The sequence below is a fragment of the Phyllobates terribilis genome, unplaced genomic scaffold, assembly GCF_046119375.1.
Source record: "Phyllobates terribilis strain yellow unplaced genomic scaffold, ASM4611937v1 Scaffold_4__5_contigs__length_816908805, whole genome shotgun sequence".
Classification (NCBI taxonomy): Eukaryota; Metazoa; Chordata; class Amphibia; order Anura; family Dendrobatidae; genus Phyllobates; species Phyllobates terribilis.
In genome coordinates this window covers 681847137-681872798 of record NW_027362764.1, presented here as the reverse complement: position 1 = coordinate 681872798, position 25662 = coordinate 681847137, and the positions used below count along the sequence as shown (strand labels likewise).

Genomic DNA, 25662 nt, shown 5'->3' with positions numbered 1-25662 from the left:
AACACAGTCGTGGCTTCAATGTTTACTTGGAGATACTCCTGTACCATCGTCTCTAGGCGTTGACTATGTGTCAGACTTCTTGTCTCCTGTGGCCTTGCAAAGGATGGGCTAAAAAAGTGGTGAAATGATTCCGCAAAATTGATGTTACCAGCAGATACTGTGGTTCTGTTACGGTTTGAGTGCTGAACACTTGACGGTCCCACGGTTGGCAAGTTGGAACTGTGAGATTCACTACGTGCACCACTGGTATTTTGTGGAAAAGCACATGTAAGATTCTGCAACAGTCTCTGCTGATACTCCTGCATGCGTGCATCCCTTTCTATGGCAGGAATAATTTCTGCAAATTTACTTTTGTACCGGGGATCTAACAGTGTGGCAACCCAGTAGTCAGGATTATTTCTAATTCTCACAATTCGAGGGTTATGTTGCAGGTAGTGCAGCAAGAAGGCACTCATGTGTGTTGCGCATCCAGGAGCACCAAGTCTCTGTTGTGTTGGTGGCGAGGTAACAATCATGCTTCCTTCCTTTGTCCTCTCCCCCCAACCTCGCACAACAGAAATGTGATCAAGGTCTCCCTCATCTGATGAGTCTTCCATTAGTTCGTCCTCCACTTCTTCCTGGGCTCCTGCACTTTCCTCACTAGTTTGGCTGCTACCATGCGCCCTAGTAAAACCATCTCCCCCACCCTCACATGCCTGCCGCCTTGGTGCTGCCGACCGTCTGGACCTTGCAGATGTTTGCCCTTCCGCATACAACTCCTCCTCCTCTACTTCCTCCACCTCCTCTTGTGCCACCACCTGACTCCGAATTCTGTTTAACATGTGCTCCAGCATGTAAATCACCGGAATAGTCATGCTGATAATGGCATCGTCAGCACTAAACATCTTCGTCGCCATTTCAAAACTGTGCAGAAGGGTGCATAGGTCCCTGATCTGAGACCACTCCTCCAGCGTGATTTGCCCCACCTCTGAATCTCGTTGGCCCAGGCTATATGTCAGAACGTATTGCACCAGGGCTTGTCGGTGCTGCCACAGTCGCTGCAACATGTGCAGAGTTGAATTCCACCGGGTAGGCACATCGCATTTTAGCCGGTGAAGTGGCAGGCCCAACGACTTCTGTAGAGATGTAAGTCGCTGAGCTGCGGGATGCGAACGGCGGAAGTGAGCACACAGCGACTGTGCCCTCTGCAGAAGGCCATCTAGTCTGGGATAGTGGGCTAAAAATTGCTGGACAACCAGGTTCAACACGTGAGCCATACAAGGCACGTGTGTGACATTGCCCCGGCGAAGGGCCGCACCCAGGTTTGCAGCATTATCGCACACGGCCTTCCCTGGTTTCAGGTCCAGTGGAGACAACCATTCATGAAATTGGTTCTCCAGAGCTGACCACAACTCCTCAGCTGTGTGACTCACATTTCCCAGACATTTCAATGTAAAAACCGCCTGATGACGTTGAGCCCTACTGCCAGCATAGTAAGGAGGTGTGCAGGATCCCTTCTGCGCAGTTAGAAAGCTTGTGGCATGACCAGACAGGCTTTGGGTGCAGGTGGAAGACCGAGAGGAGGTTGAGGAGGCAGAAGCAGTGGAGGGACTTTGACATAAAGAGGATTGACGCACAACTCGTGGGGACGGCAAGACTTGGACAGCAGCCCCTTGTCCTGCTGTCACCATAGTTACCCAGTGCCCAGTCAGCGACATGTAACGCCCCTGTCCATGCCTACTCGTCCAAGTGTCTGTGGTGAAATGCACCCTGTCACACACAGAGTTTCTCAAAGAAGCGGTGATGTTATGTGCGACATGCTGGTGGAGCGCAGGCACACCTTTCTTTGAGAAGTAGTGCCGACTGGGCATCTGGTACTGGGGCACTGCGACGGACATAAGGTCTCGAAAATCCTCTGTGTCCACCAGGCGGAAAGGCAGCATTTCTGTAGCCAAGAGCTTGCAGATGGTGAAATTCAACCTCTTAGCTTTCTCATGGCTAGGAGGAAATGGTCTTTTACTTGTCCACATCTGAGGGACCGAGGGCTGGCTATTGTGCTTAGACGGGGTTGATAAGGGTGTCCCCGGCAAACTGCCGGTCTGTGAGGAAGATGCAAGTGGACATGTTAGGTTGCCTTGATCCAAAGGTGGTGCTATCGATGTCGGACAGCGCTCAACACCAGCTAGTGTTCCCACCTCCAAAGAAAATGATGACCTGCCAATCACGCTGGCTGTTGCGGGTAAAGAGGTGGCAGGTCTGCGCCCCAAAACAGGTGTGACTGCTGTACCCCCAGTCACAGAGGATGAAGAGGCCGCGGATGCACAAGATATGGCAGACGGTGGTTGGCCCGGCCGGCTAGGCCGCATTGTAGCACACTGAGCTTCCCACTGCAACTTATGCTTCATGTCCATGTGCCGGTTCATGCATGAAGTACTCAAACTATGTATTTTTTGGCCTCTACTTAGCTTTTGCTGACAAATGTTACAGATAACACGAGTTGGGTCATCTTTATCGATCTGAAAAAATGCCCAGGCTATGCAAGGCTTAGCACCCATGCGACCTGAAGAGCCACCACGACTTGTGGTGAGAGGCAGAGTTATGTTTGAGGATGCAGTTGTTGACGCGCTTCCAGTACTACGTCTCTGTCCAGGAAGGCGCAACCTGACCTCGTCGTCACTAGCATCTTCCTCCACCTCCTCTGCTGACCTCATCTCTTGGCTGACTGTGGGTTGACAGTAAGTGGGATCTCCAACCTCATCATCATTACCCTGTGTGTTATCACACCCGTCGTCCTCAGAGCCAACCTGTTCCTGCCCTGACAAAAAACTAAAGTTGTCGCTCCAATCAGGTATTTGAGTCTTATCATCGTCTTCCTCATTGTCTCCACCAACAGGAGTTACAGTTTGGGAATGAGGGTCTACATTATGGTCAGAACCTTCTGCGTCTGGTCCTGGATCCGACTCATAAAGATTCTGGGCATCAGTGCAGATCATTTCCTCGTCTGGATTCACAGAAGCGCTGGAGTCGACCTCTGATTCCCAGGCTATAGTATGAGTAAACAGCTCTGCAGACTCAACCATCTGTTCTACCTCATACTCAGACGGGCAGCTGGAGATTTGGGAGCTGTGAGGAAGCAAGTGCGATTTGGGTGACACCTTTGAGGACTGGAGTATTTGTGATGTTGAAGTTGATGTGGAGGAGAGCCCACTTAAAGGAGCACTTGATATCCGTTGAAGCACCTGCTGTTTTTGTGCCTCATCTGGAATTTGTAGCGATTGGCGTGGCCGTAAGAAAGTGATCTTATCACATTGTCCGCTAAAAGAAGTAGACATTTTAGTTTGGCTGGAAGATGGTCTTTCTTCTGCAGATGTTACTGTTGCTTTAACACCTACCCCACGGACACAACCTTTTTTACCCTTCCCAACACGCCTATTCCCCTTTCCACCAGCAGCAGGCCTTTTTCCACTCATTTTGGTGGTTAACTAATTCACAACTCTGGAGTTGTTTGCACAAAAAAACAATGGATGGTAACCGAGCAGAGCTGAGTGGCCAAACTGTGGTATTAGGCCAAAACTACTGGCTGGGTTAGATGCAGAAAAAAATTATATTCAATTTGCAACCTGATGGAGGTCAGTATAGATGGACTAATACAACAAGTCCCACACACAGCTAGAAGCCCAATATTTTTTCAGAGGTAGATGCAGAAAAAATTATATTCAGTTTGCAACCTGATGGAGGTCAGTATAGATGGATTAATAGAACAAGACCCACACACAGCTAGAAGCCCAATATTTTTTCAGAGCTTGATGCAGAAAAAAATTATATTCAGTTTGCAACCTGATGGAGGTCAGTATAGATGGATTAATAGAACAAGACCCACACACAGCTAGAAGCCCAATATTTTTTCAGAGGTAGATGCAGAAAAAAATTATATTCAGTTTGCAACCTGATGGAGGTCAGTATAGATGGATTAATAGAACAAGACCCACACACAGCTAGAAGCCCAATATTTTTTCAGAGCTAGATGCAGAAAAAAATTATATTCAGTTTGCAACCTGATGGAGGTCAGTATAGATGGATTAATAGAACAAGACCCACACACAGCTAGAAGCCCAATATTTTTTCAGAGCTAGATGCAGAAAAAAATATATTCAGTTTGCAACCTGATGGAGGTCAGTATAGATGGACTAATACAACAAGTCCCACACACAGCTAGAAGCCCAATATTTTTTCAGAGGTAGATGCAGAAAAAAATATATTCAGTTTGCAACCTGATGGAGGTCAGTATAGATGGATTAATAGAACAAGACCCACACACAGCTAGAAGCCCAATATTTTTTCAGAGCTAGATGCAGAAAAAAATTAGATTCAGTTTGCAACCTGATGGAGGTCAGTATAGATGGATTAATAGAACAAGACCCACACACAGCTAGAAGCCCAATATTTTTTCAGAGCTAGATGCAGAAAAAAATTAGATTCAGTTTGCAACCTGATGGAGGTCAGTATAGATGGATTAATAGAACAAGACCCACACACAGCTAGAAGCCCAATATTTTTTCAGAGCTAGATGCAGAAAAAAATTATATTCAGTTTGCAACCTGATGGAGGTCAGTATAGATGGATTAATAGAACAAGACCCACACACAGCTAGAAGCCCAATATTTTTTCAGAGCTAGATGCAGAAAAAAATATATTCAGTTTGCAACCTGATGGAGGTCAGTATAGATGGACTAATACAACAAGTCCCACACACAGCTAGAAGCCCAATATTTTTTCAGAGGTAGATGCAGAAAAAAATATATTCAGTTTGCAACCTGATGGAGGTCAGTATAGGTGGACTAATAGAACAAGTCCCACACACTGCTAGAAGGCCAAATATTTTTTCAGAGCTAGATGCAGAAAAAAATTATATTCAGTTTGCAACCTGATGGAGGTCAGTATAGATGGATTAATAGAACAAGACCCACACACAGCTAGAAGCCCAATATTTTTTCAGAGCTAGATGCAGAAAAAAATTATATTCAGTTTGCAACCTGATGGAGGTCAGTATAGATGGATTAATAGAACAAGACCCACACACAGCTAGAAGCCCAATATTTTTTCAGAGCTAGATGCAGAAAAAAATTAGATTCAGTTTAGAATGATGCTATGCCCAAAAGATTTTACTTCACTAGGTGCAGTAAAAAAATTGGTATTCTATACACAGGTGGTATATCTTGCAACACAGATAGGCTACTCCACTGACTAACACACTCTGCAATAGGCCAAAAAGGATTAGCTTTGCTAGATTCAGCCAAATGCTGTGAAAAAAACTTGCACAGCACTGGCACAGACCTGCCTGGCAAAAACTGATAGGAACTGATGTAACCTAGTCCTGAAAAGGACTCCAATTACAATTAGTCTTTACTCCCACAACCTATCTATTTAAGAGCACAGACCTGCCTGATAAAAGTCGTAGGAAATGCTGTAACCTAGTCCTTAAAAGGACTGCAATCACAACTATTCCCTACTCCCAAGCTATCTGTATATTTGTGCGAAAATTGGCTTGAAATTAACAAGGTATAGTGCACACAGCAACAGCGGTGCCGTCTAACACGCAGCTGCAGCAGTGAGAAAATGGTGGCGACGGGGAAAATGGCTTGGTCTTATAGGGCAAGGACATGTGACATACACTGCCAATGACACATGCCCTTGCTTGTGTGAAAAAAAACACTTCGCTCCGTGTGTGCGCTGCTGATAGGCTGACAGATTGCACCTCCCCACTGTAAATGCGGGAAAGAGAAAAAAAAATGGAGATCTTCATTGTTCCTGCAGAGATCCATCCCCTGCCCCTCCCCCCACCCCGCTGTACACTCAAACTGCGTATTAACATTAATTTTCATCATTACTGAGAAAAAATCCAGTTATGATTTTGGTGCACGAACAGTTATCGAACATAACCTCGAACAGCCGAATTTTTCTCAAATTGTTCGTGTTCGCCGAACGGCTCGAACACCGTCCAAAACAGCTCGAATTTGAGATTGCCGAACAGTTCGAGTAGAACAACGCTCATCTCTATGGGAGACCACCTGGGAATTCCAGGTCCAGTAGGCTTTTTCTTTTTCCTTCTTTCCACCAGCAGGGGGCACTCTCTTCTATGCCTTTTTTCCATTCCCTTTCACAAGTGCACACATTCATTCTCTTTTCTTGTTTTCATTTGCTTTCTCTCTTGCGCTATTTCATCTCTGCAAAATACCAGCATCCTTCTGATCACCGTGGGCCTCCAGCATTGTTGCTTCATTACTTTTAATACTAGGCTCCTTTTCACCAGGGCCAGCGTCTCCCGCGTGGCTGGAGGCAACCACCGGTAACCCCAAGAAGAAGACCTTTGCAGGCAACACGACCCTCCCCTCTGAAGAGCAGCTCAAAGTCACTGGCAACCATCTCACCCTCTTACTTCATTCACCCCTGGACGTCTCGCTCCACCCCCAAGTTACGGATCCAGCTTGCTCTTTCTGTCACATTACCGCGATGAAGGGTTTAGCCTGCAGGAGACCCTGCGCCGAGACATTTTTGAAGACACCTGATGCGGCGGGTGAATCACTGCTAAACAAACCACACCTGTAGGGATGGCACAGCCTTTGCATGGACCCTTCGGAGCCCGCCCCGTCACGGCCAGATTGCTCGCCACCAAGCGATCCTGAGAAAGGCTGGCCGGGCGATGGATCAAGCAGCGTCTACTGGCCATACCACCTTGGATACGCCCGATCTTGTCTGATCTTAGAAGCAAAGCAGGGCTGGGCTTGGACAGTACTTGGATGGGAGACCTCCTGGGAACACCGGGTGCTGTAGACCATTTTGATGACGTTTTGCCCTACTGCCCAGCTCGGCTATCATGGAACGGCGCCTTGCCGGACACCGACCTTAAGTAACTTAGATGATGGAAGCCCCAAGGCCTCGGAGCCAGTTGGCAGCTAAGTACGCTACCCCGCCGAATTCACGCAGGCCTGACACCGAGCTCCTTGCCACGGCTAGGAGTGCTTATTGACTCCACAGCTCGCCGTGTGGAAATAATGGCGTTAAAAGAACCCGGGGCCGTGAAGGGGCCAGGCTTTCAGCAGGTGCGCAGGGAAGGATTTGGATGCCGGCCACCTAGCGAGGGCAAGCAGAAGTAACATGTTTCTCTGCAAAGAAGCTTATGTAACCAAGCCAGATGGCTGACAAAGAGCTAACCTCAGGGCAAGGAAGGAATTGGGGAGGGGGGGTGATTCCTGCTAGGGCCCTGAAATCATAAAACAGGCAGGAGAGTCTGACGCATGGTGACGGAGAGGTTGTAGGGCAGATAGGGGGTGTTGTCACGTGCGAGCATGTGTGCATGCTGGCTTGTGTGTGAGAGTGCGCTTCCTAGGTGTGGCGCGCTGCAGACAGTCAAAGGGATTGTTCCCTTTCATTAAAAGTTAATCCCCGGCAGCAGGCTATTAGAAAGCAACTAACCGCGCTCTACTCACCCTACCCGGGTCTACCGGTGAGTCTCGCCTCTGCTCCCGGCGTGTGGCATTGGCCGTGAAGCTGACGTTCCGTCGACAGTGCTGCAGCCGATTAGTGAGCTCAGCGGCTCTGAGTGGGGCGTTGTGTCTACAAGACCTTTTAAGGAAGCCAGCAAAAAAATTGAAGAGAAGGGAAGGCACAAAAGGACCTGGTCTTGCTGAGCACTGGAAAGGGCAGCCGGCAGCCAGACGTCAAAGTAGAAAAGCAGCAAGTGAGAGACTTGTCTACGTCTACGGCCACACCACACTGGACACGCCCTGATCTTGTCTGATCTTGGAAGCTAAGCAGGGTTGGGCCTGGTTAGTACTTGGATGGGACACTGCCTGGGAATACCAGGTGCTGTAGGCTTTTGCTTTCTCCTTCCTTCCACCAGCAGGGGGCACTCTCCTCTATGCCTTTTTTCCATTCCCTTTCACAAGTGCACACATTCATTCTCTTTTCTTTTTTTCATTTGCTTTCTCTCTTGCGCTATTTCATCTCTGCAAAATACCAGCATCCTTCTTATCAACGTGGGCCTCCAGCATTGTTGCTTCTTTACTTTTAATACTAGGCTCCTTTTCACCAGGACCAGCGTCTCCCGCGTGGCTGGAGGCAACAACCGGTAACCCCAAGCAGAAGACCTTTGCAGGCAACACGACCCTCCCCCCTGAAGAGCAGCTCAAAGTCACTGGCAACCATCTCACCCTCTTCGTTCATTCACCCCTGGACGTCTCGCTCCGCCCCCAAGGTACGGGTCCAGCTTGCTCTTTCTGTCACATTACCGCGATGAAGGGTTTAGCCTGATGGAGACTCTGCGCCGAGACATTTTTGAAGACACCTGATGCGTCGGGTGAATCACTGCTAAACAAAACACACCTGTAGGGATGGCACAGCCTTTGCATGGACCCTTCGGAGCCCGCCTCGTCGCGGCCAGATTGCTCGCCACCAAGCGATCCTAAGAAAGGCTGGCCGGGCGATGGATCGAGCAGCGTCTACTGGCCATACGACCTTGGATACACTTGATCTCATCTGATCTCGGAAGCAAAGCAGGGCTGGGCTCAGACAGAACATGGATGGGAGACCTCCTGGGAACACCGGGTGCTGTAGACCATTTTGATGACGTTTTGCCCTACTGCCCAGCTCGGCTAGCATGGAACGGCGCCTTGCCGGACACCGACCTTAAGTAACTTAGATGATGGAAGCCCCAAGGCCTCTGAGCCAGTTAGCAGCTAAGTACGCTACCCCGCCGCCTTCACGCAGGCCTGACACCGAGCTCCTTGCCACGGCTCGGAGTGCTTATTGACTCCGCAGCTCGCCGTGTGGAAATGATGGCGTTAAAAGCACTCGGGGCCGTGAAGGGGCCAGGCTTTCAGCAGGTGCCCAGGGAAGGTTTTGGATGCCGGCCGCCTAGCGAGGGCCAGCAGAAGTAACATGTTTCTCTGCAAAGAAGCTTGTGTAACCAAGCCAGACGGCTGACAAAGAGCTAACCTCAGTGCAAGGAAGGCAAGGAAGGTGCGGAAGGTGCGGAAGGAATTGGGGAGGGGGGGGGATGATTCCTGCTAGATCCCTGAAATCATAAAACAGGCAGTAGAGTCTGACGCATGGTGACGGAGAGGTTGTAGGGGCAGATAGGGGGTGTTGTCACGTGCGAGCACATGTGCATGCTGGCTTGTGGGTGAGAGTGCGCTTCCTAGGTGTGGCGCGCTGCAGACAGTCAAAGGGATTGTTCCCTTTCATTAAAAGTTAATCCCCGGCTGCAGACTATTAGAAAGCAACTAACCGCGCTCTACTCACCCTACCCGGGTCTACCGGTGAGTCTCGCCTCTGCTCCCGGCCTGTGGCATTGGCCGTGAAGCTGACGTTCCATCGACAGCGCTGCAGCCGATCAGTGAGCTCAGCGGCTCTGAGTGGGGCGTTGTGTCTACAAGACCTTTTAAGGAAGCCAGCAAAAAAATTGAAGAGAAGGGAAAGCACAAAATGACCTGGTCTTGCTGAGCACTGGAAAGGGCAGCCGGCAGCCAGACGTCAAAGTAGAAATGCAGCAAGTGAGAGGCTTGTCTCTGCCTCCGGCCACACCACGCTGAACATGCCTTATCTCATCTCATCTTGGAAGCTAAGCAGGGTCAGGCCTGGTTAGTACTTGGATGGGAGACTGTAAAATAATACTCTTCCTGTATTATTTTTTTCCACTGAAGACTTCTCAAAGTATCAATATCACAATATTCTTATAAAAAAATGTATCTATTTATTCTTGGATTGTCCATTAAAAAGAATCAGATTGCAGCAGGTACATACAATAATTAGTTATAAAGTAATTGTCCATTTGTCCATAATTAGCTTAATTGTTGAGATTCACCCATCTTTCCTTGGATCCTGGCTGGTAAATCATGTCTTTGTCCTGCATGTGTCCAGGCCTACATGTCATCTGCTTCTCAGCATGAAGATTCTGTGTCTTGTGGGGTGGGCAGAGCAAGAGAGCCTCCCCTTTCTGTACCATGGGCTTTTATAGCTAGTCGTATGGACACCTGTTCCACATATGGTAGTGAACCAAAAATACACACACAAATAGCGCATGTCAACTAGACAACATGGCTGAGGCATAGAACTCAGAAAAATGATTATCGATTAACATTCCAAATGAATTTCCATAATTAACCATTTAACATTTCCCCCTTTTTTGAGAATAAAAGGACTTTAACTGAAATTTCTCAAAAGAAGATACATTCATCAATCATTTTTTCTTTCCTTCTTCCTTGGCAATATCATTAAATTTCCATAATAATAATAATAGTAATAATAGTATCAATATCGGATTATTGTTATATAATGATGTGAATTCATGTTATGGTAAGCCGCGACTAATATTCATTTAATATGTATAATTATACTTCCCTATATCTAAATTGAAGCAATCGCGGGTTCAATCGTCATCATCTGATGTCATCGGGTCGTCGTCTCGTCTTCTTCTTGGTTCTTTTATAACACAGTCTTTAGATGAAAACTACTTTGAAATAAATTACAGCATGTAGATATTGTACAGTCCATAATTGTGTTCATTATTGTTCAGTCCATAAACTGTACTCTTTATTAGAAAGATCATGTGTGTCAGTTGATAAGAAAACAAAGTCCATGGATGAAATGTAGCTTTAATATCTGTGCAGTGTCACCTGGACTTACGTTGGATCGTCTTTGGAATCTTCCGTGTGTCCGCACTGGTCTCGTGTCACTTTTGGAACAGATGTGACGTCTTTGGTCAGTAAAGCAAGGGTTAACTTGACACTTTCCTGCTTTATATAGCACCATAACCAGTACTCAGTCCTTTATATACAGGACACATATGCCAGGTATTACCTGTTCACCAGCTTTCATTGAAGCGTTGCAGGTGATAAGAAACCAGTGGAACGTGATGAAACTTGAACACAACACAGTACATATAGGATCATCGTCCTCTGCCGTCCTGGTGATCAGTGGTGTGAATTGTATTGTATGTAATGGACACAGTCTATTATAACACTCAGCATTCACACCTGTTACCTTCTGAGACGTCCGGATATCAGTTGCTTCTTCTTGTAACTTTTGAGAATCTCTTTGATTTATAAAAATTAAAAGTCTTTATTAAGATAGAATTCATAATTGCGATGTCTTGATTGAAGTCTTCATTCCCTAATCTCATACCAAATCTGGCAGTTTTTCCTAACCTATAATATCACAGCGTACCATAGCAATCAGTAATATCCATCTAATTATTATCAAAATATTAAAATAAATTATGTTTGGAATAATAAACAATAATAGATAATAATTCATTATCAATCAAGTTCTCCATATGATAGAACATTTTTATGTCATAGGTGTAATTACCTTCTCCAACCCATAGGTGTCAGTGTATTTTAAAAAAACAAGTTTTTATATCTTTATTAAACCAATAATATCAAAGAATGTATACTCCTGAACCAAAATGAATAAATATTTGAATGTATGAATGAATGAATGAATGAATAAATGAATGAATGAATTGTTGTGTTTACTCAGAAAATGTAAACATTTTTTTCCTTAGCAATATATATTTAATGAAGCAATACTCTTGTATTAGACATTACTTTATTAAATATTAATGTGTTTTCTCAATTGAGATATTGAACTGAAATAAAATCAAATGAGAATAAAAAAATGAAAAAAATAGAAAAATAAGAAGTATAAAGTAAGAATAAAATTTTAAAAATGAAAAATAAAATTAAGAGTAAAAATAAGAATAAAAATAAAAATAAGGCCTTTAAATTTTAATGACAAATGCAGAGTAATTATATTCTCCATAAAAAATACCCTTATATCTCCATTATCTGGATGATTTCATATTTGTCATAAAATTGTACCACCAAAAAATATTAAATTATGCAACTTTGCATGTAATACCGTTCTTAATTATACCATAGTACCTTATTATTATTTCTTCTTTATTAAAATGTGTGGAAAATAAGTATTGATCAAAAGTGATTATGTAATCAGGATCAAAAACACATTTTCCCCCTTAATACCAAAAATATTATTTTATAAAATTTATGTATATATCAGAACCCAATTAAAAATAATTATTCTTCTAGAAATATTGTGCATAAATTTCATATCGATGAGTAGCATAGATTTGACTAAAGAGAGGTGTGTACCTATTTAGGTAACCATTAAAAATAATATTATAGTTATTCAAGAATATTATCATGTGGAAAATTATTCTAAATATAAATTTGCTTTGTAAACCATTTTGATGTGTGGTTGCCCTTATCCACTATTAGTTAAATCAAGAAATAATAATTATTAAAGAAATATAGAAATATATATATGTAGATAATACCTAATTATGTATTATAATTTCCTCAGAATTAAATATATTTTTGTACCTTCACATAAAGAAACATTTTTTTTTTTTTAAACATACAAACATACGAGGCCTCTGTCACATCAATCACACTTAGCAGCTGCTGATTTACTCATCTGTCACCTTCACTCTGACATTCACAGATCTGTTCAACTCAAACATTCCACATATGAAGTTTTAGATATATATATATTTAACCCAAAATTGTTGTATCCAAATTTATTAATGCGCATTGCCATATCAATTGAATATCTTTATATTTCTTTGAATATTCCCCAAGTACATATTATATAATATGAGAGTAAGTCACTGGAATTTCAGACACTTGAAAAAACTCTTGTCTTAGATTCTTTTTTCACTGGCTGCCCGGTCTTAAGTTACATCAGTTGAAAATAGAATGAATGGGATCCTATACTATTAGCTCAAAGTTCAAAGGCCGCAGCTGTCACACGTCATGCTGTAAAGCTACTTTAATTTGCACGAACACTTCATGCACAGAAAATATTAGCAACACAAAAGAATTAATAAGTATTACATATATATTATATTTCAACTAGATATATTGTTATTATTTTAAAATGTTATACACATAAAATCATGCAATTTTTTCACTTCCTGTGTGAATAAAGAAATAAATCCATTTTAGAGTTCTTTGATCAAATCCTGCTTTGGAATGAAAACTCTAAGGAAATATAAGAAAATAAAATTAAATATCAAATTCATACAGAAACAGAATTATTTAAATATCTTATACATATATTATTTGGTTCTAATGTAATTCAAAATATTGCTACTTAAATTTATATATATGAAGTTCTAATTTATTAATTAATATATATATATGTATTTTATAAACGTATATATAAATACAATTATACGCAATCTCTACTTAGACAAGTGTATATATATATATATATATATATATAAACTATTAGAAACTATGTAACTACAATTTTACTGTATGAGATTATAAATAAATATTGAGACATTGTATTACATTTTGATACAACATTATAATTACAGTTTTTCCTTAGCCACTCCCTAAACCAAATCTTCTGTCTCTCTCAAATATCTCCAGGAACGCCCTATTTAGGAAAGACATTTTTCTATCCTTCAAAACCTCAGAGAACTGCTTGTTCTTCTGTCCACATTCCATGACGTCACAGTGAGTTGGTCGTCTCACCTGTCTCTGTCCATCAGTTTCAGCCATTTTCCTTTTTAGAGAATCACAGTTCTGACTGAGAATTAACTCATTCTGTGGAGAGATGGATCTTTGCACTGGCTGATATGGCTTATAACATATATGAAATCTTCTGCGTATTTGATAGAGTTCACTATGGGGATGACTCAGTCTAGGAGAGTTTGATATTGGCTTTTGGTATGATTTTACCTTTCCTGGTTTTATAAATTTAGCTTGATTTATTTTCTTTTCACGATTCTCATGTTTTCTAACAAAATCCAGCATCTGCGCTCATTCAAATAATGAATTTTTTTGTGATGCCATAACTTGGGAAACTGAATTTAGGAATTTGAATTTTTGTACAAAAGTTGTTATCATATGTTGTACTTTTCCATTTTTGATGAGAGCTTTGTACAACCGTTCAAATATAGACATGAATGTATATGTACATTCCTTCCTACCAATCCTTAGTTTCTGCAGATCTTCTATGTTGGGAAAATCCTTTGTGACACAATAAATCAAATATCTTAATCTGTCCGAATCATTTTCCCATCCATTAGGAGAGTCATTTTCACAGGGCATTAAATGTAAACGTCTGGACAATGTCACAGGAATCCATATTTTAAATAATTGATTCCTCTCCTCATTGGATAAATCAAACTTATCAGAGAAGCTCTCAAATGTCTCTGAATTTCTACAGGCATGGATTTTGACATCATATTTTGGCATGATTTTGTATAATTTCAGCAAATTTTTCCTCATTTTAATTTGGAGTTGAGCTGGGTAATTCCAGAATTCTCTGATATTTTTAGTGGCTCTTGTACGTCCGTTCCTCCTACGTCACTCACGTCTCCTCCCACATCACCTAGTATGTCGGTTTCTCGTATGTCAGTCATGTCTCCTCCCATGTCAGGTTTCTGTATGTCCGTCTCTTGGTCAGACCCAAGGTCACCTTCAGTTACAGACACGTGTCTTACTTCTTGTTCATTTTCCACATTACAGTCAGAATCAGTATCACCGTCTGACACTTCTACACTATTTTCCTGCTTAGAAATCTCTAACACAAGACTATGAAAAAAATCTACCAAATGTAGAATATTTCTCAATTTCTGTTTGTCTCTATTTACCAATTTAGAAGTTAACTGTAAATTCTGCAATTCACATTCTTTGTATAAACTGAGCCACAAAACTTCTATGTCATCTCCTACATTACCTTTGAAATTAATATTACTTTGTTTAGCAAAAGAAGAAATTATATCCATATTTTGCTTACCTTAAGATTCCTTGGCTTCTCTTTATCAGCACGTCCTGTCTTCAGTTCGTCTGATTCTTTTCCTGTGTGATTCTGTTCCTTGTTAGTACCTCTGCTTCCTGTCTTTCCTCAGTCTGTAGGTCCTTTCTGCATCTCGTGACAAACTAGTGAATTTACTGACACGTGAACAACAGCTGTTCAGCTCGTCAGGACTCCCCCCTTGTTCACGGAAGAAATTCACTTACTTAATTTAAAAAACAAAAAAACAGGACTGGCTGGCTCACCATTGTAAAATAATACTCTTCCTGTATTATTTTTTTCTACTGAGGACTTCTCAAAGTATCAATATCACGATATTCTTATAAAAAAATGTATCTATTTATTCTTGGATTGTCCATTAAAAAGAATCAGATTGCAGCAGGTACATACAATAATTAGTGATAAAGTAATTGTCCATTTCTCCATAATTAGCTTAATTGTTGAGATTCACCCATCTTTCCTTGGATCCTGGCTGGTAAATCATGTCTTTGTCCAGCATGTGTCCAGGCCTACATGTCATCTGCTTCTCAGCATGAAGATTCTGTGTCTTGTGGGGTGGGCAGAGCAAGAGAGCCCCCCCTTTCTGTACCATGGGCTTTTATAGCCAGTCGTATGGACACCTGTTCTACATATGGTAGTGAACCAAAAATACACACACAAATAGCGCATGTCAACTAGACACGATGGCTGAGGCATAGAACTCAGAAAAATGATTATCGATTAACATTCCAAATGAATTTCCATAATTAACCATTTAACAGAGACGGCCTGGGAATGCCAGGTGCTGTAGGCTTTTGCTTTTTCCTTCCTTCAACCAGCAGGGGGCACTCTCTTTTATGCCTTTTTTCCATTCCCTTTCACAAGTGCACACATTCATTCTCTTTTCTTTTTTTCAGTACTTGAATGGGAGACCTCCTGGGAACACCGGGTGCTGTAGACATTTTTGATGACGTTTTACCCTACTGCCCAGCTCGACTAGCATGGAACGGCGCCTTGCCGGACACCGACCTTAAGTAACTTAGATGATGGAAGCCCCAAGGCCTCTGAGCCAGTTGGCAGCTAAGTACGCTACCCCACCGAATTCACTCAGGCCTGACACCGAGCTCCTTGCCACGGCTAGGAGTGCTTATTGACTCCGCAGCTTGCCGTGTGGAAATGATGGCGTTAAAAGCACCCGGGGCCGTGAAGGGGCCAGGCTTTCAGCAGGTGTCCAGGGAAGGATTCGGATGCCGGCCGCCTAGCGAGGGCCAGCAGAAGTAACATGTTTCTCTGCAAAGAACCTGGTGTAAACAAGCCAGACGCTGACAAAGAGCTAACCTCAGGGCAAGGAAGGCAAGGAAGGTGCGGAAGGAATTGGGGAGGGGGGGGGTGATTCCTGCTAGGGCCCTGAAATCATAAAACAGGCAGGAGAGTCTGACGCATGGTGACGGAGAGGTTGTAGGGGCAGATAGGGGGTGTTGTCACGTGCGAGCACGTGTGCATGCTGGCTTGTGTGGGAGAGTGCGCTTCCTAGGTGTGGCGCGCTGCAGACAGTCAAAGGGATTGTTCCCTTTCATTAAAAGTTAATCCCCGGTTGCAGGCTATTAGAAAGCAACTAACCGCGCTCTACTCACCCTACCCGGGTCTAACGATGAGTCTCGCCTCTGCTCCCGGCCTGTGGCATTGGCCATGAAGCTGACGTTCCGTCGACAGCGCTGCAGCCGATCAGTGAGCTCAGCGGCTCTGAGTGGGGCGTTGTGTCTACAAGACCTTTTAAGGAAGCCAGCAAGAAAATTGAAGAGAAGGGAAAGCACAAAAGGACCTGGTCTTGCTGAGCACTGGAAAGGGCAGCCGGCAGCCAGACGTCAAAGTAGAAAAGCAGCAAGTGAGAGGCTAGTCTCTGCATACGGCCACACCACCCTGAACACGCCCAATCTCGTCTGATCTTGAAAGCTAAGCAGGGTTGGGCCTGGTTAGTACTTGGATGGGAAACCACCTGGGAGTACCAGGTGCTGTAGGCTTTTGCTTTTTCCTTCCTTCCACCAGCAGGGGGCACTCTCTTCTATGCCTTTTTTCCATTCCCTTTCACAAGTGCACACATTCATTCTCTTTTCTTTTTTTCATTTGCTTTCTCTCTTGCGCTATTTCATCTCTGCAAAATACCAGCATCCTTCTGATCATCGTGGGCCTCCAGCATTGTTGCTTCTTTACTTTTAATACTAGGACCAGCGCCTCCCGCGTGGCTGGAGGCAACCACCGGTAACCCCAAGCAGAAGACCTTTGCAGGCAACACGACCCTCCCCCCTGAAGAGCAGCTCAAAGTCACTGGCAACCATCTCACCCTCTTCCTTCATTCACCCCTGGACGTCTCGCTCCGCCCCCAAGGTACGGGTCCAGCTTGCTCTTTCTGTCACATTACCGCGATGAAGGGTTTAGCCTGCAGGAGACCCTGCGCCGAGCCATTTTTGAAGACACCTGATGAGGCGGGTGAATCACTGCTAAACAAACCACACCTGTAGGGACGGCACAGCCTTTGCATGGACCCTTCGGAGCCCGCCCCGTCACGGCCAGATTGCTTGCCACCAAGCGATCCTGAGAAAGGCTGGCCGGGCGATGAATCGAGCAGCGTCTACTGGCCATACCACCTTGGATACGCCTGATCTTGTCTGATCTCGGAAGCAAAGCAGGGCTGGGCTCGGACAGTACTTGGATGGGAGACCTCCTGGGAACACCGGGTGCTGTAGACCATATTGATGACGTTTTGCCCTACTTCCCAGCTCGGCTAGCATGGAATGGCACCTTGCCGGACACCGACCTTAAGTAACTTAAATCAGGGTTCCCCAACTCCTGTCCTCAAGGCCCACCAACAGGTCATGTTTTCAGGATTTCCTTAGTATTACACAGGTGATAATTGCATCACCTGCACAGGCAATAATTCCATCACCTGTGCAATACTAAGGAAATCCTGAAAACATGACCTGTTGGTGGGCCTTGAGGACTGGAGTTAGGGAACCCTGACTTAAATGATGGAAGCCCCAAGGCCTCTGAGCCAGATGGCAGCTAAGTACGCTACCACACAGGTCTGACACCGAGCTCCTTGCCACGGCTAGGAGTGCTTATTGACTCCGCAGCTCGCTTTGTGGAAATGATGGTGTTAAAAGCACCCGGGGCCGTGAAGGGGCCAGGCTTTCAGCAGGTGCCCAGGGAAGGTTTTGGATGCCGGCGGCCTAGCGATGGCCAGCAGAAGTAACATGTTTCTCTGCAAAGAAGCTTGTGTAACCAAGCCAGACGGCTGCCAAAGAGCTAACCTCAGTGCAAGGAAGGCAAGGAAGGTGCGGAAGGAATTGGGGAAGGGAGGGGTGGGTGATTCCTGATAGGGCCCTGAAATCAAAAAACAGGTAGGAGAGTCTGATGCATGGTGACGGAGAGGTTGTAGGGGCAGATAGGGGGTGTTGTCACGTGCAAGCACGTTGTGCATGCTGGCTTGTGTGTGAGAGAGCGCTTTCTAGGTGTGGCGCGCTGCAGACAGTCAAAGGGATTGTTCCCTTTCATTAAAAGTTAATCCCCGGCTGCAGGCTATTAGAAAGCAACTAACCGCGCTCTACTCACCCTACCCGGGTCTACCGGTGAGTCTTGCCTCTGCTCCCGGCCTGTGGCATTGGCCGTGAAGCTGACGTTCCGTCGACAGCGCTGCAGCCGATCAGTGAGCTCAGCGGCTCTGAGTGGGGCGTTGTGTCTACAAGACCTTTTAAGGAAGCCAGCAAGAAAATTGAAGAGAAGGGAAAGCACAAAAGGACCTGGTCTTGCTGAGCACTGGAAAGGGCAGCCGACAGCCAGACGTCAAAGTAGAAAAGCAGCAAGTGAGAGGCTAGTCTCTGCCTATGGCCACACCACCCTGAACACGCCAGATCTCATCTGATCTCGGAAGCTAAGCAGGGTCGGGCCTGCTTAGTACTTGGATGGGAGACTGTAAAATAATACTCTTCCTGTATTATTTTTTTCTACTGAGGACTTCTCAAAGTATCAATATCACGATATTCTTATAAAAAAATGTATCTATTTATTCTTGGATTGTCCATTAAAAAGAATCAGATTGCAGCAGGTACATACAATAATTAGTTATGAAGTAATTGTCCATTTGTACATAATTAGCTTAATTGTTGAGATTCACCCATCTTTCCTTGGATCCTGGCTGGTAAATCATGTCTTTGTCCAGCATGTGTCCAGGCCTACATGTCATCTGCTTCTCAGCATGAAGATTCTGTGTCTTGTGGGATGGGCAGAGCAAGAGAGCCCCCCCTTTCTGTACCATGGGCTTTTATAGGCAGTCGTATGGCACACCTGTTCTACATATGGTAGTGAACCAAAAATACACACACCACTAGCGCATGTCAACTAGACACGATGACTGAGGCATAGAACTCAGAAAAATGATTATCGATTAACATTCCAAATGAATTTCCATAATTAACCATTTAACATTTCCCCCTTTTTTGAGAATAAAAGGACTTTAACTGAAATTTCTCAAAAGAAGATACATTCATTAATCATTTTTTCTTTCCTTCTTCCTTGGCAATATCATTAAATTTCCATAATAATAATAATAGTAATAATAGTATCAATATCGGTTTATTGTTTTATAATGATGTGAATTCATGTTATGGTAAGCCGCGACTAATATTCATTTAATATGTATAATTATACTTCCCTATATCTAAATTGAAGCAATCGCGGGTTCAGTCGTCATCATCTGATGTCATCGGGTCGTCGTCTCGTCTTCTTCTTGGTTCTTTTATAACACAGTCTTTAGATGAAAACTCCTTTGAAATAAATTACAGCATGTAGATATTGTACAGTCCATAATTGTGTTCATTATTGTTCAGTCCATAAACTGTACTCTTTATTAGAAAGATCATGTGTGTCAGTTGATAAGAAAACAAAGTCCATGGATGAAATGTAGCTTTAATATCTGTGCAGTGTCACCTGGACTTACGTTGGATCGTCTTTGGAATCTTCCGTGTGTTCGCACTGGTCTCGTGTCACTTTTGGAACAGATGTGACGTCTTTGGTCAGTAAAGCAAGGGTTAACTTGACACTTTCCTGCTTTATATAGCACCATAACCAGTACTCAGTCCTTTATATACATGACACATATGCCAGGTATTACCTGTTCACCAGCTTTCATTGAAGCGTTGCAGGTGATAAGAAACCACTGGAACGTGATGAAACTTGAACACAACACAGTACATATAGGATCATCGTCCTCTGCCGTCTTGGTGATCAGTGGTGTGAATTGTATTGTATGTAATGGACACAGTCTATTATAACACTCAGCATTCACACCTGTTACCTTCTGAGACGTCCGGATATCAGTTGCTTCTTCTTGTAACTTTTGAGAATCTCTTTGATTTATAAAAATTAAAAGTCTTTATTAAGATAGAATTCATAATTGCGATGTCTTGATTGAAGTCTTCATTCCCTAATCTGATACCAAATCTGGCAGTTTTTCCTAACCTATAATATCACAGCGTACCATAGCAATCAGTAATATCCATCTAATTATTATCAAAATTTTAAAATAAATTATGTTTGGAATAATAAACAATGATAGATAATAATTCATTATCAATCAAGTTCTCCATATGATAGAACATTTTTATGTCATAGGTGTAATTACCTTTTCCAACCCATAGGTGTCAGTGTATTTTGAAAAAACAAGTTTTTATATCTTTATTAAACCAATAATATCAAAGAATGTATACTCCTGAACCTAAATGAATAAATATATGAATGTAGGAATGAATGAATGAATGAATGAATAAATGAATGAATGAATTGTTGTGTTTACTCAGAAAATGTAAACATTTTTTTCCTTAGCAATATATATTTAATGAAGCAATACTCTTGTATTAGACATTACTTTATTAAATATTAATGTGTTATCTCAATTGAGATATTGAATAGAGATGAGCGGTGTTCGACTAGAACTGTTCGCCAATCTCAAATTCGAGCTGTTTTGGGCGGTGTTCGAGTTGTTCGACGAACCCGAACGATTTGCAAAAAATTCGGCTGTTCGAGGTTATGTTCGATAACTGTTCGTGCACCAAAAGCGTGTCCTGCATGTCTGGCGCTATTTAGAGCACCAATCATGCAGGGATTGTCTGCCACTCACTGTAATGCCACAGCCATGGTGGTTGTGGCATTACAGTGATTGCCCAAATCGATGGGAACAGTGCCAACAGTGAAACATGAAAAGCCGGCAATTCAGCAGCGGCATACACCTGTACCCGACAATTTAGAACCGAAAGAATAGAGCTTCACACATAGATTAGATAGATATAAACATGTCAGCCACATATATACGAAGTACAGTGAAAGTGCTGCTTACTGTACTTGTCATTTAGCGTAAAGGATTTATAAAAAAAAATAATAGTGTTTTCATGCACCGTCTCTTTAAAAAAGCCGGCCGGCAATTCAGCAGCGGTACCCGACAATTTATAACAGACAGAATAGAGCTTCACACATAGATTAGATAGATAGAAACATGTCAGCCACATATATACGAAGTACAGTGACAGTGTTGCTTACTGTACTTGTCATTTAGCGTAAAGGATTTATCAAAAAAAATAATAGTGTTTTCATGCACCGTCTCTTTAAAAAAGCCGGCTGGCAATTCAGCAGCGGTACCCGACAATTTATAACAGACAGAATAGAGCTTCACACATAGATTAGATAGATAGAAACATGTCAGTCACATATATATGAAGTACAGTGATAGTGTTGGTTACTGTACTTGTCATTTAGTATTAAAATAAAGGATTTATTATTAAAAAAATTGGCGTGGGGTTCCCCTTAATTTTAGGCTCTAGCGGAGGTTAAGCAGACGGCTGGGGCAGATGTTTGAAGCCTGGGAAGGGGGTAATACCCACGGAGCTTCCCAGGCTACTAATATCAGCCCCCAGCTGAATACATAGCCTTTACTAGCTATTAAAATGGGGGACACCCCAAAAAAAATGACGTGGGGTCCCCCCTAATTTAATAGCTAGCAAGGGCTAGGCAGACAGCTGGGGGCTGATATTAATAGCCCAGGAAGGGAGCCATGAATATTGGCCCCCTCCCAGGCTAGAAACACCAGCCGTCAGCCGCCCCAGAAATGGCGCATTCATAGGATGCGCCAATTCTGGCACTTAGCCTCGCTCTTCCACGCTGCCCTGGTGCGGTGGCAGGGGGTAATAGGGTTGGGGTTGATGTCAGCTTATAATGCCAGCTGACATCAAGCCCAGGTTAGTAATGGAGAGGCGTCTATAAGACACCCCCATTACTAACCCCATAGTCAAAGTTAAAAAAAACACAAACACCCAGAATAAAGTCCTTTAATTGAAATAAAGACACAATCCTTTATTGTTCTAAATTAAACCATACTTACCGTCACGCCCATTCCAGCTGAAGCAAACGATCTCCTGCAATAAAAGAAAAATAATAAAGCAACCTCATCCTTACCTTTCCATGGTTCCCACGACAGCTTCAGCTCTGCTACATCGAGATGACAGGCTGGACCGCAGCAGAACGCTGCCATCCAGCCTCTCATCCCGCAGACACTGAGAAGCGCAGGCTTGCTTGCGCTGCTCACCGTCTCTCTGTGACGACATCCAGATGAGCCGAGTTCATGTCCAATGAACTCGGCTCACCTCATGCACGTCACTGACAGCGTGGGAAAATTCTCACGCTGAAGCGGTGAGTGCAGGAGAATTCTCCCACGCTGTCAGTGACGTGCATAAGGTGAGCTCATGTCCAATGAACTCAGCTCACCTCCTGCACGTCACTGACAGGGTGGGAGAATTCTCCTGCACTCAGCGCTTCAGCGTGAGAATTCTCCCACGCTGAAGCGCTGAGTGCAGGAGAATTTTCCCACGCTGTCAGTGACGTGCATAAGGTGAGCTCATGTCCAATGAACTCAGCTCACCTCCTGCACGTCACTGACAGCGTGGGAGAATTCTCCTGCACTCAGCGCTTCAGTGTGAGAATTCTCCCACGCTGAAGCGCTGAGTGCAGGAGAATTTTCCCACGCTGTCAGTGACGTGCATGAGGTGAGCCGAGTTCATTGGACATTAACTCGGCTCATCTGGATGCCCTCACAGAGAGACACTGTGGAGCGCAAGCAAGCCTGCGCTTCTCAGTGTCTGCGGGATGAGAGGCTGGATGGCAGCGTTCTGCTGCGGTCCAGCCTGTCATCTCGATGTAGCAGAGCTGAAGCTGTCATGGGAACCATGGAAAGGTAAGGATGATGTTGCTTTATTATTTTTCTTTTATTTCAGGAGATTGTTGGCTTCAGCTGGAATGGGCGTGATGGTAAGTATGGTTTAATTTAGAACAATAAAGAATTGTATGTTTATTTCAATTAAAGGACTTTATTCTGGGTGTTGTGTTTTTTTTAAATACTTTACTAGAAATTCATGGTGGTCATGTCTAATATTGGCGTGACCCCATGAATTTCGGGCTTAGGGCCAGCTGATAATGCCAAGCTCACCCTAACCCCTTTATTACCCAGTGAGCCACCGCATCAGGGCCCTGGATGAGTTGGGTACAGCGCCAGAAGAAGGCGCTTCTATGAACGCGCCATTTTCCGGGGTGGCTGCGGACTGCAATTTGCAGCGGGGGTGGCCCAGAAAGCTTGGGCCTCCCTGCGCTGCGGATTCCAGCCCCCAGCTGCCTAGTTGTACCTGGCTGGACACAAAAACAGGGCGAAGCCCCACGTCAATTTTCTTTAAATTATTTCATGAAATAATTAAGAAAAAAAGGGCTTCCCTATATTGTTGTGTCCGGCCAGGTACAAATAGGCAGCTGGTGGTTGGGGGCAGCCCGTTCCTGCCTGCTGTACCTGGCTGGACACAAATATAGTGCGAAGCCCCACGTCAATTTTTTTTAAATTATTTCATGAATTTCCTGAAATAATTTAAAAAAATTGAAGTGGGGCTTCGCACTATATTTGTGTCCAGCCAGGTACAGCAGGCAGGAACGGGCTGCCCCCCTCCACCAGCTGCCTATTTGTACCTGGCCGGACACAACAATATACGGAAACCCTTTTTTTCTTAATTATTTCATGAATTTCATGAAATAATTAAAAAAAAAGTACGTGGGGCTTCGCCCTATTTTTGTGTCCAGCCAGGTACAACTAGGCAGCTGGGGGCTGGAATCTGCAGCGCAGGGAGGCCCAAGCTTTCTGGGCCCCCCCCGCTACAAATTGCAGTCCGCAGCCACCCCGGAAAATGGCGCGTTCATAGAAGCGCCATCTTCTGGCGCTGTACCCAACTCATCCAGGGCCCTGGTGCGGTGGCTCACTGGGTAATAAAGGGGTTAGGGCCAGCTTGGTATTATCAGCTGGCCCCAAGCCCAAAATTCATGGGGTCACGCCAGTATTAGACATGACCGCCATGAATTTCTAGTAAAGTATTTAAAAAAAACACAACACCCAGAATAAAGTCCTTTAATTGAAATAAAGACACAATTCTTTATTGTTCTAATTTAAACCATACTTACCATCACACCCATTCCAGCTGAAGCCAACGATCTCCTGCAATAAAAGAAAAATAATAAACCAACCTCATCCTTACCTTTCCATGGTTCCCACGACAGCTTCAGCTCTGCTACATCGAGATGACTGGCTGGACCGCAGCAGAACGCTGCCATCCAGTCTGTCATCCCGCAGACACTGAGAAGCGCAGGCATGCTTGCGCTCCTCACTGTCTCGCTGTGACGGCATCCAGATGAGCCGAGGTCATGTCCAATGAACTCGGCTCACCTCATGCACGTCACTGACAGCGTGGGAAAATTCTCACGCTGAAGTGCTGAGTGCAGGAGAATTCTCCCACGCTGTCAGTGATGTGCATGAGGTGAGCTCATGTCCAATGAACTCAGCTCACCTCCTGCACGTCACTGACAGCGTGGGAAAATTCTCCTGCAATCAGCGCTTCAGCGTGAGAATTTTCCCACGCTGTCAGTGACGTGCATGAGGTGAGCCGAGTTCATTGGACATGAACTCGGCTCATCTGGATGTCGTCACAGAGAGACGCTGAGCAGCGCAAGCAAGCCTGCGCTTCTCAGTGTCTGCGGGATGACAGGCTGGATGGCGGCGTTCTGCTGCGGTCCAGCCTGTCATCTCGATGTAGCAGAGTTGAAGCTGTCGTGGGAACCATGGAAAGGTAAGGATGAGGTTGCTTTATTATTTTTCTTTTATTGCAGGAGATCGTTGGCTTCAGCTGGAATGGGCGTGATGGTAAGTATGGTTTAATTTAGAACAATAAAGGATTGTGTCTTTATTTCAATTAAAGGACTTTATTCTGGGTGTTTGTGTTTTTTTAACTTTGACTATGGGGTTAGTAATGGGGGTGTCTTATAGACGCCTCTCCATTACTAACATGGGCTTGATGTCAGCTGGCATTATAAGCTGACATCAACCCCAACCCTATTACCCCCTGCCACCGCACCAGGGCAGCATGGAAGAGCGAGGCTAAGTGCCAGAATTGGCGCATCCTATGAATGCGCCATTTCTGGGGCGGCTGACGGCTGGTGTTTCTAGCCTGGGAGGGGGCCAATATTCATGGCTCCCTTCCTGGGCTATTAATATCAGCCCCCAGCTGTCTGCCTAGCCTTTGCTAGCTATTAAATTAGGGGGGACCCCACGTCATTTTTTTTGGGGGGTCCCCCATTTTAATAGCTAGTAAAGGCTATGTATTCAGCTGGGGGCTGATATTAGTAGCCTGGGAAGCTCCGTGGGTATTACCCCCTTCCCAGGCTTCAAACATCTGCCCCAACCATCGGCTTAACCTCCGCTAGAGCCTAAAATTAAGGGGAACC

General features: G+C 44.3%; 1 non-coding gene and 4 pseudogenes across 1 annotated transcript; all 5 read left to right on the top strand.

Moving 5' to 3' along the window:
• Positions 1-6693: 6693 nt before the first annotated feature.
• Positions 6694-6813, top strand: LOC141268519 (5S ribosomal RNA; annotated as a pseudogene).
• A 921-nt stretch (positions 6814-7734) lies between these two features.
• On the top strand, positions 7735-7854 carry LOC141268440 (5S ribosomal RNA; annotated as a pseudogene).
• Positions 7855-8475: 621 nt separating this feature from the next.
• LOC141270095 (5S ribosomal RNA) lies at positions 8476-8595 on the top strand (annotated as a pseudogene).
• An 8115-nt stretch (positions 8596-16710) lies between these two features.
• LOC141266524 (5S ribosomal RNA) lies at positions 16711-16829 on the top strand. Its single transcript, XR_012320559.1, has one exon. It is a non-coding gene; the product is annotated as a 5S ribosomal RNA (ribosomal RNA).
• A 606-nt stretch (positions 16830-17435) lies between these two features.
• On the top strand, positions 17436-17555 carry LOC141267716 (5S ribosomal RNA; annotated as a pseudogene).
• Positions 17556-25662: the final 8107 nt, after the last annotated feature.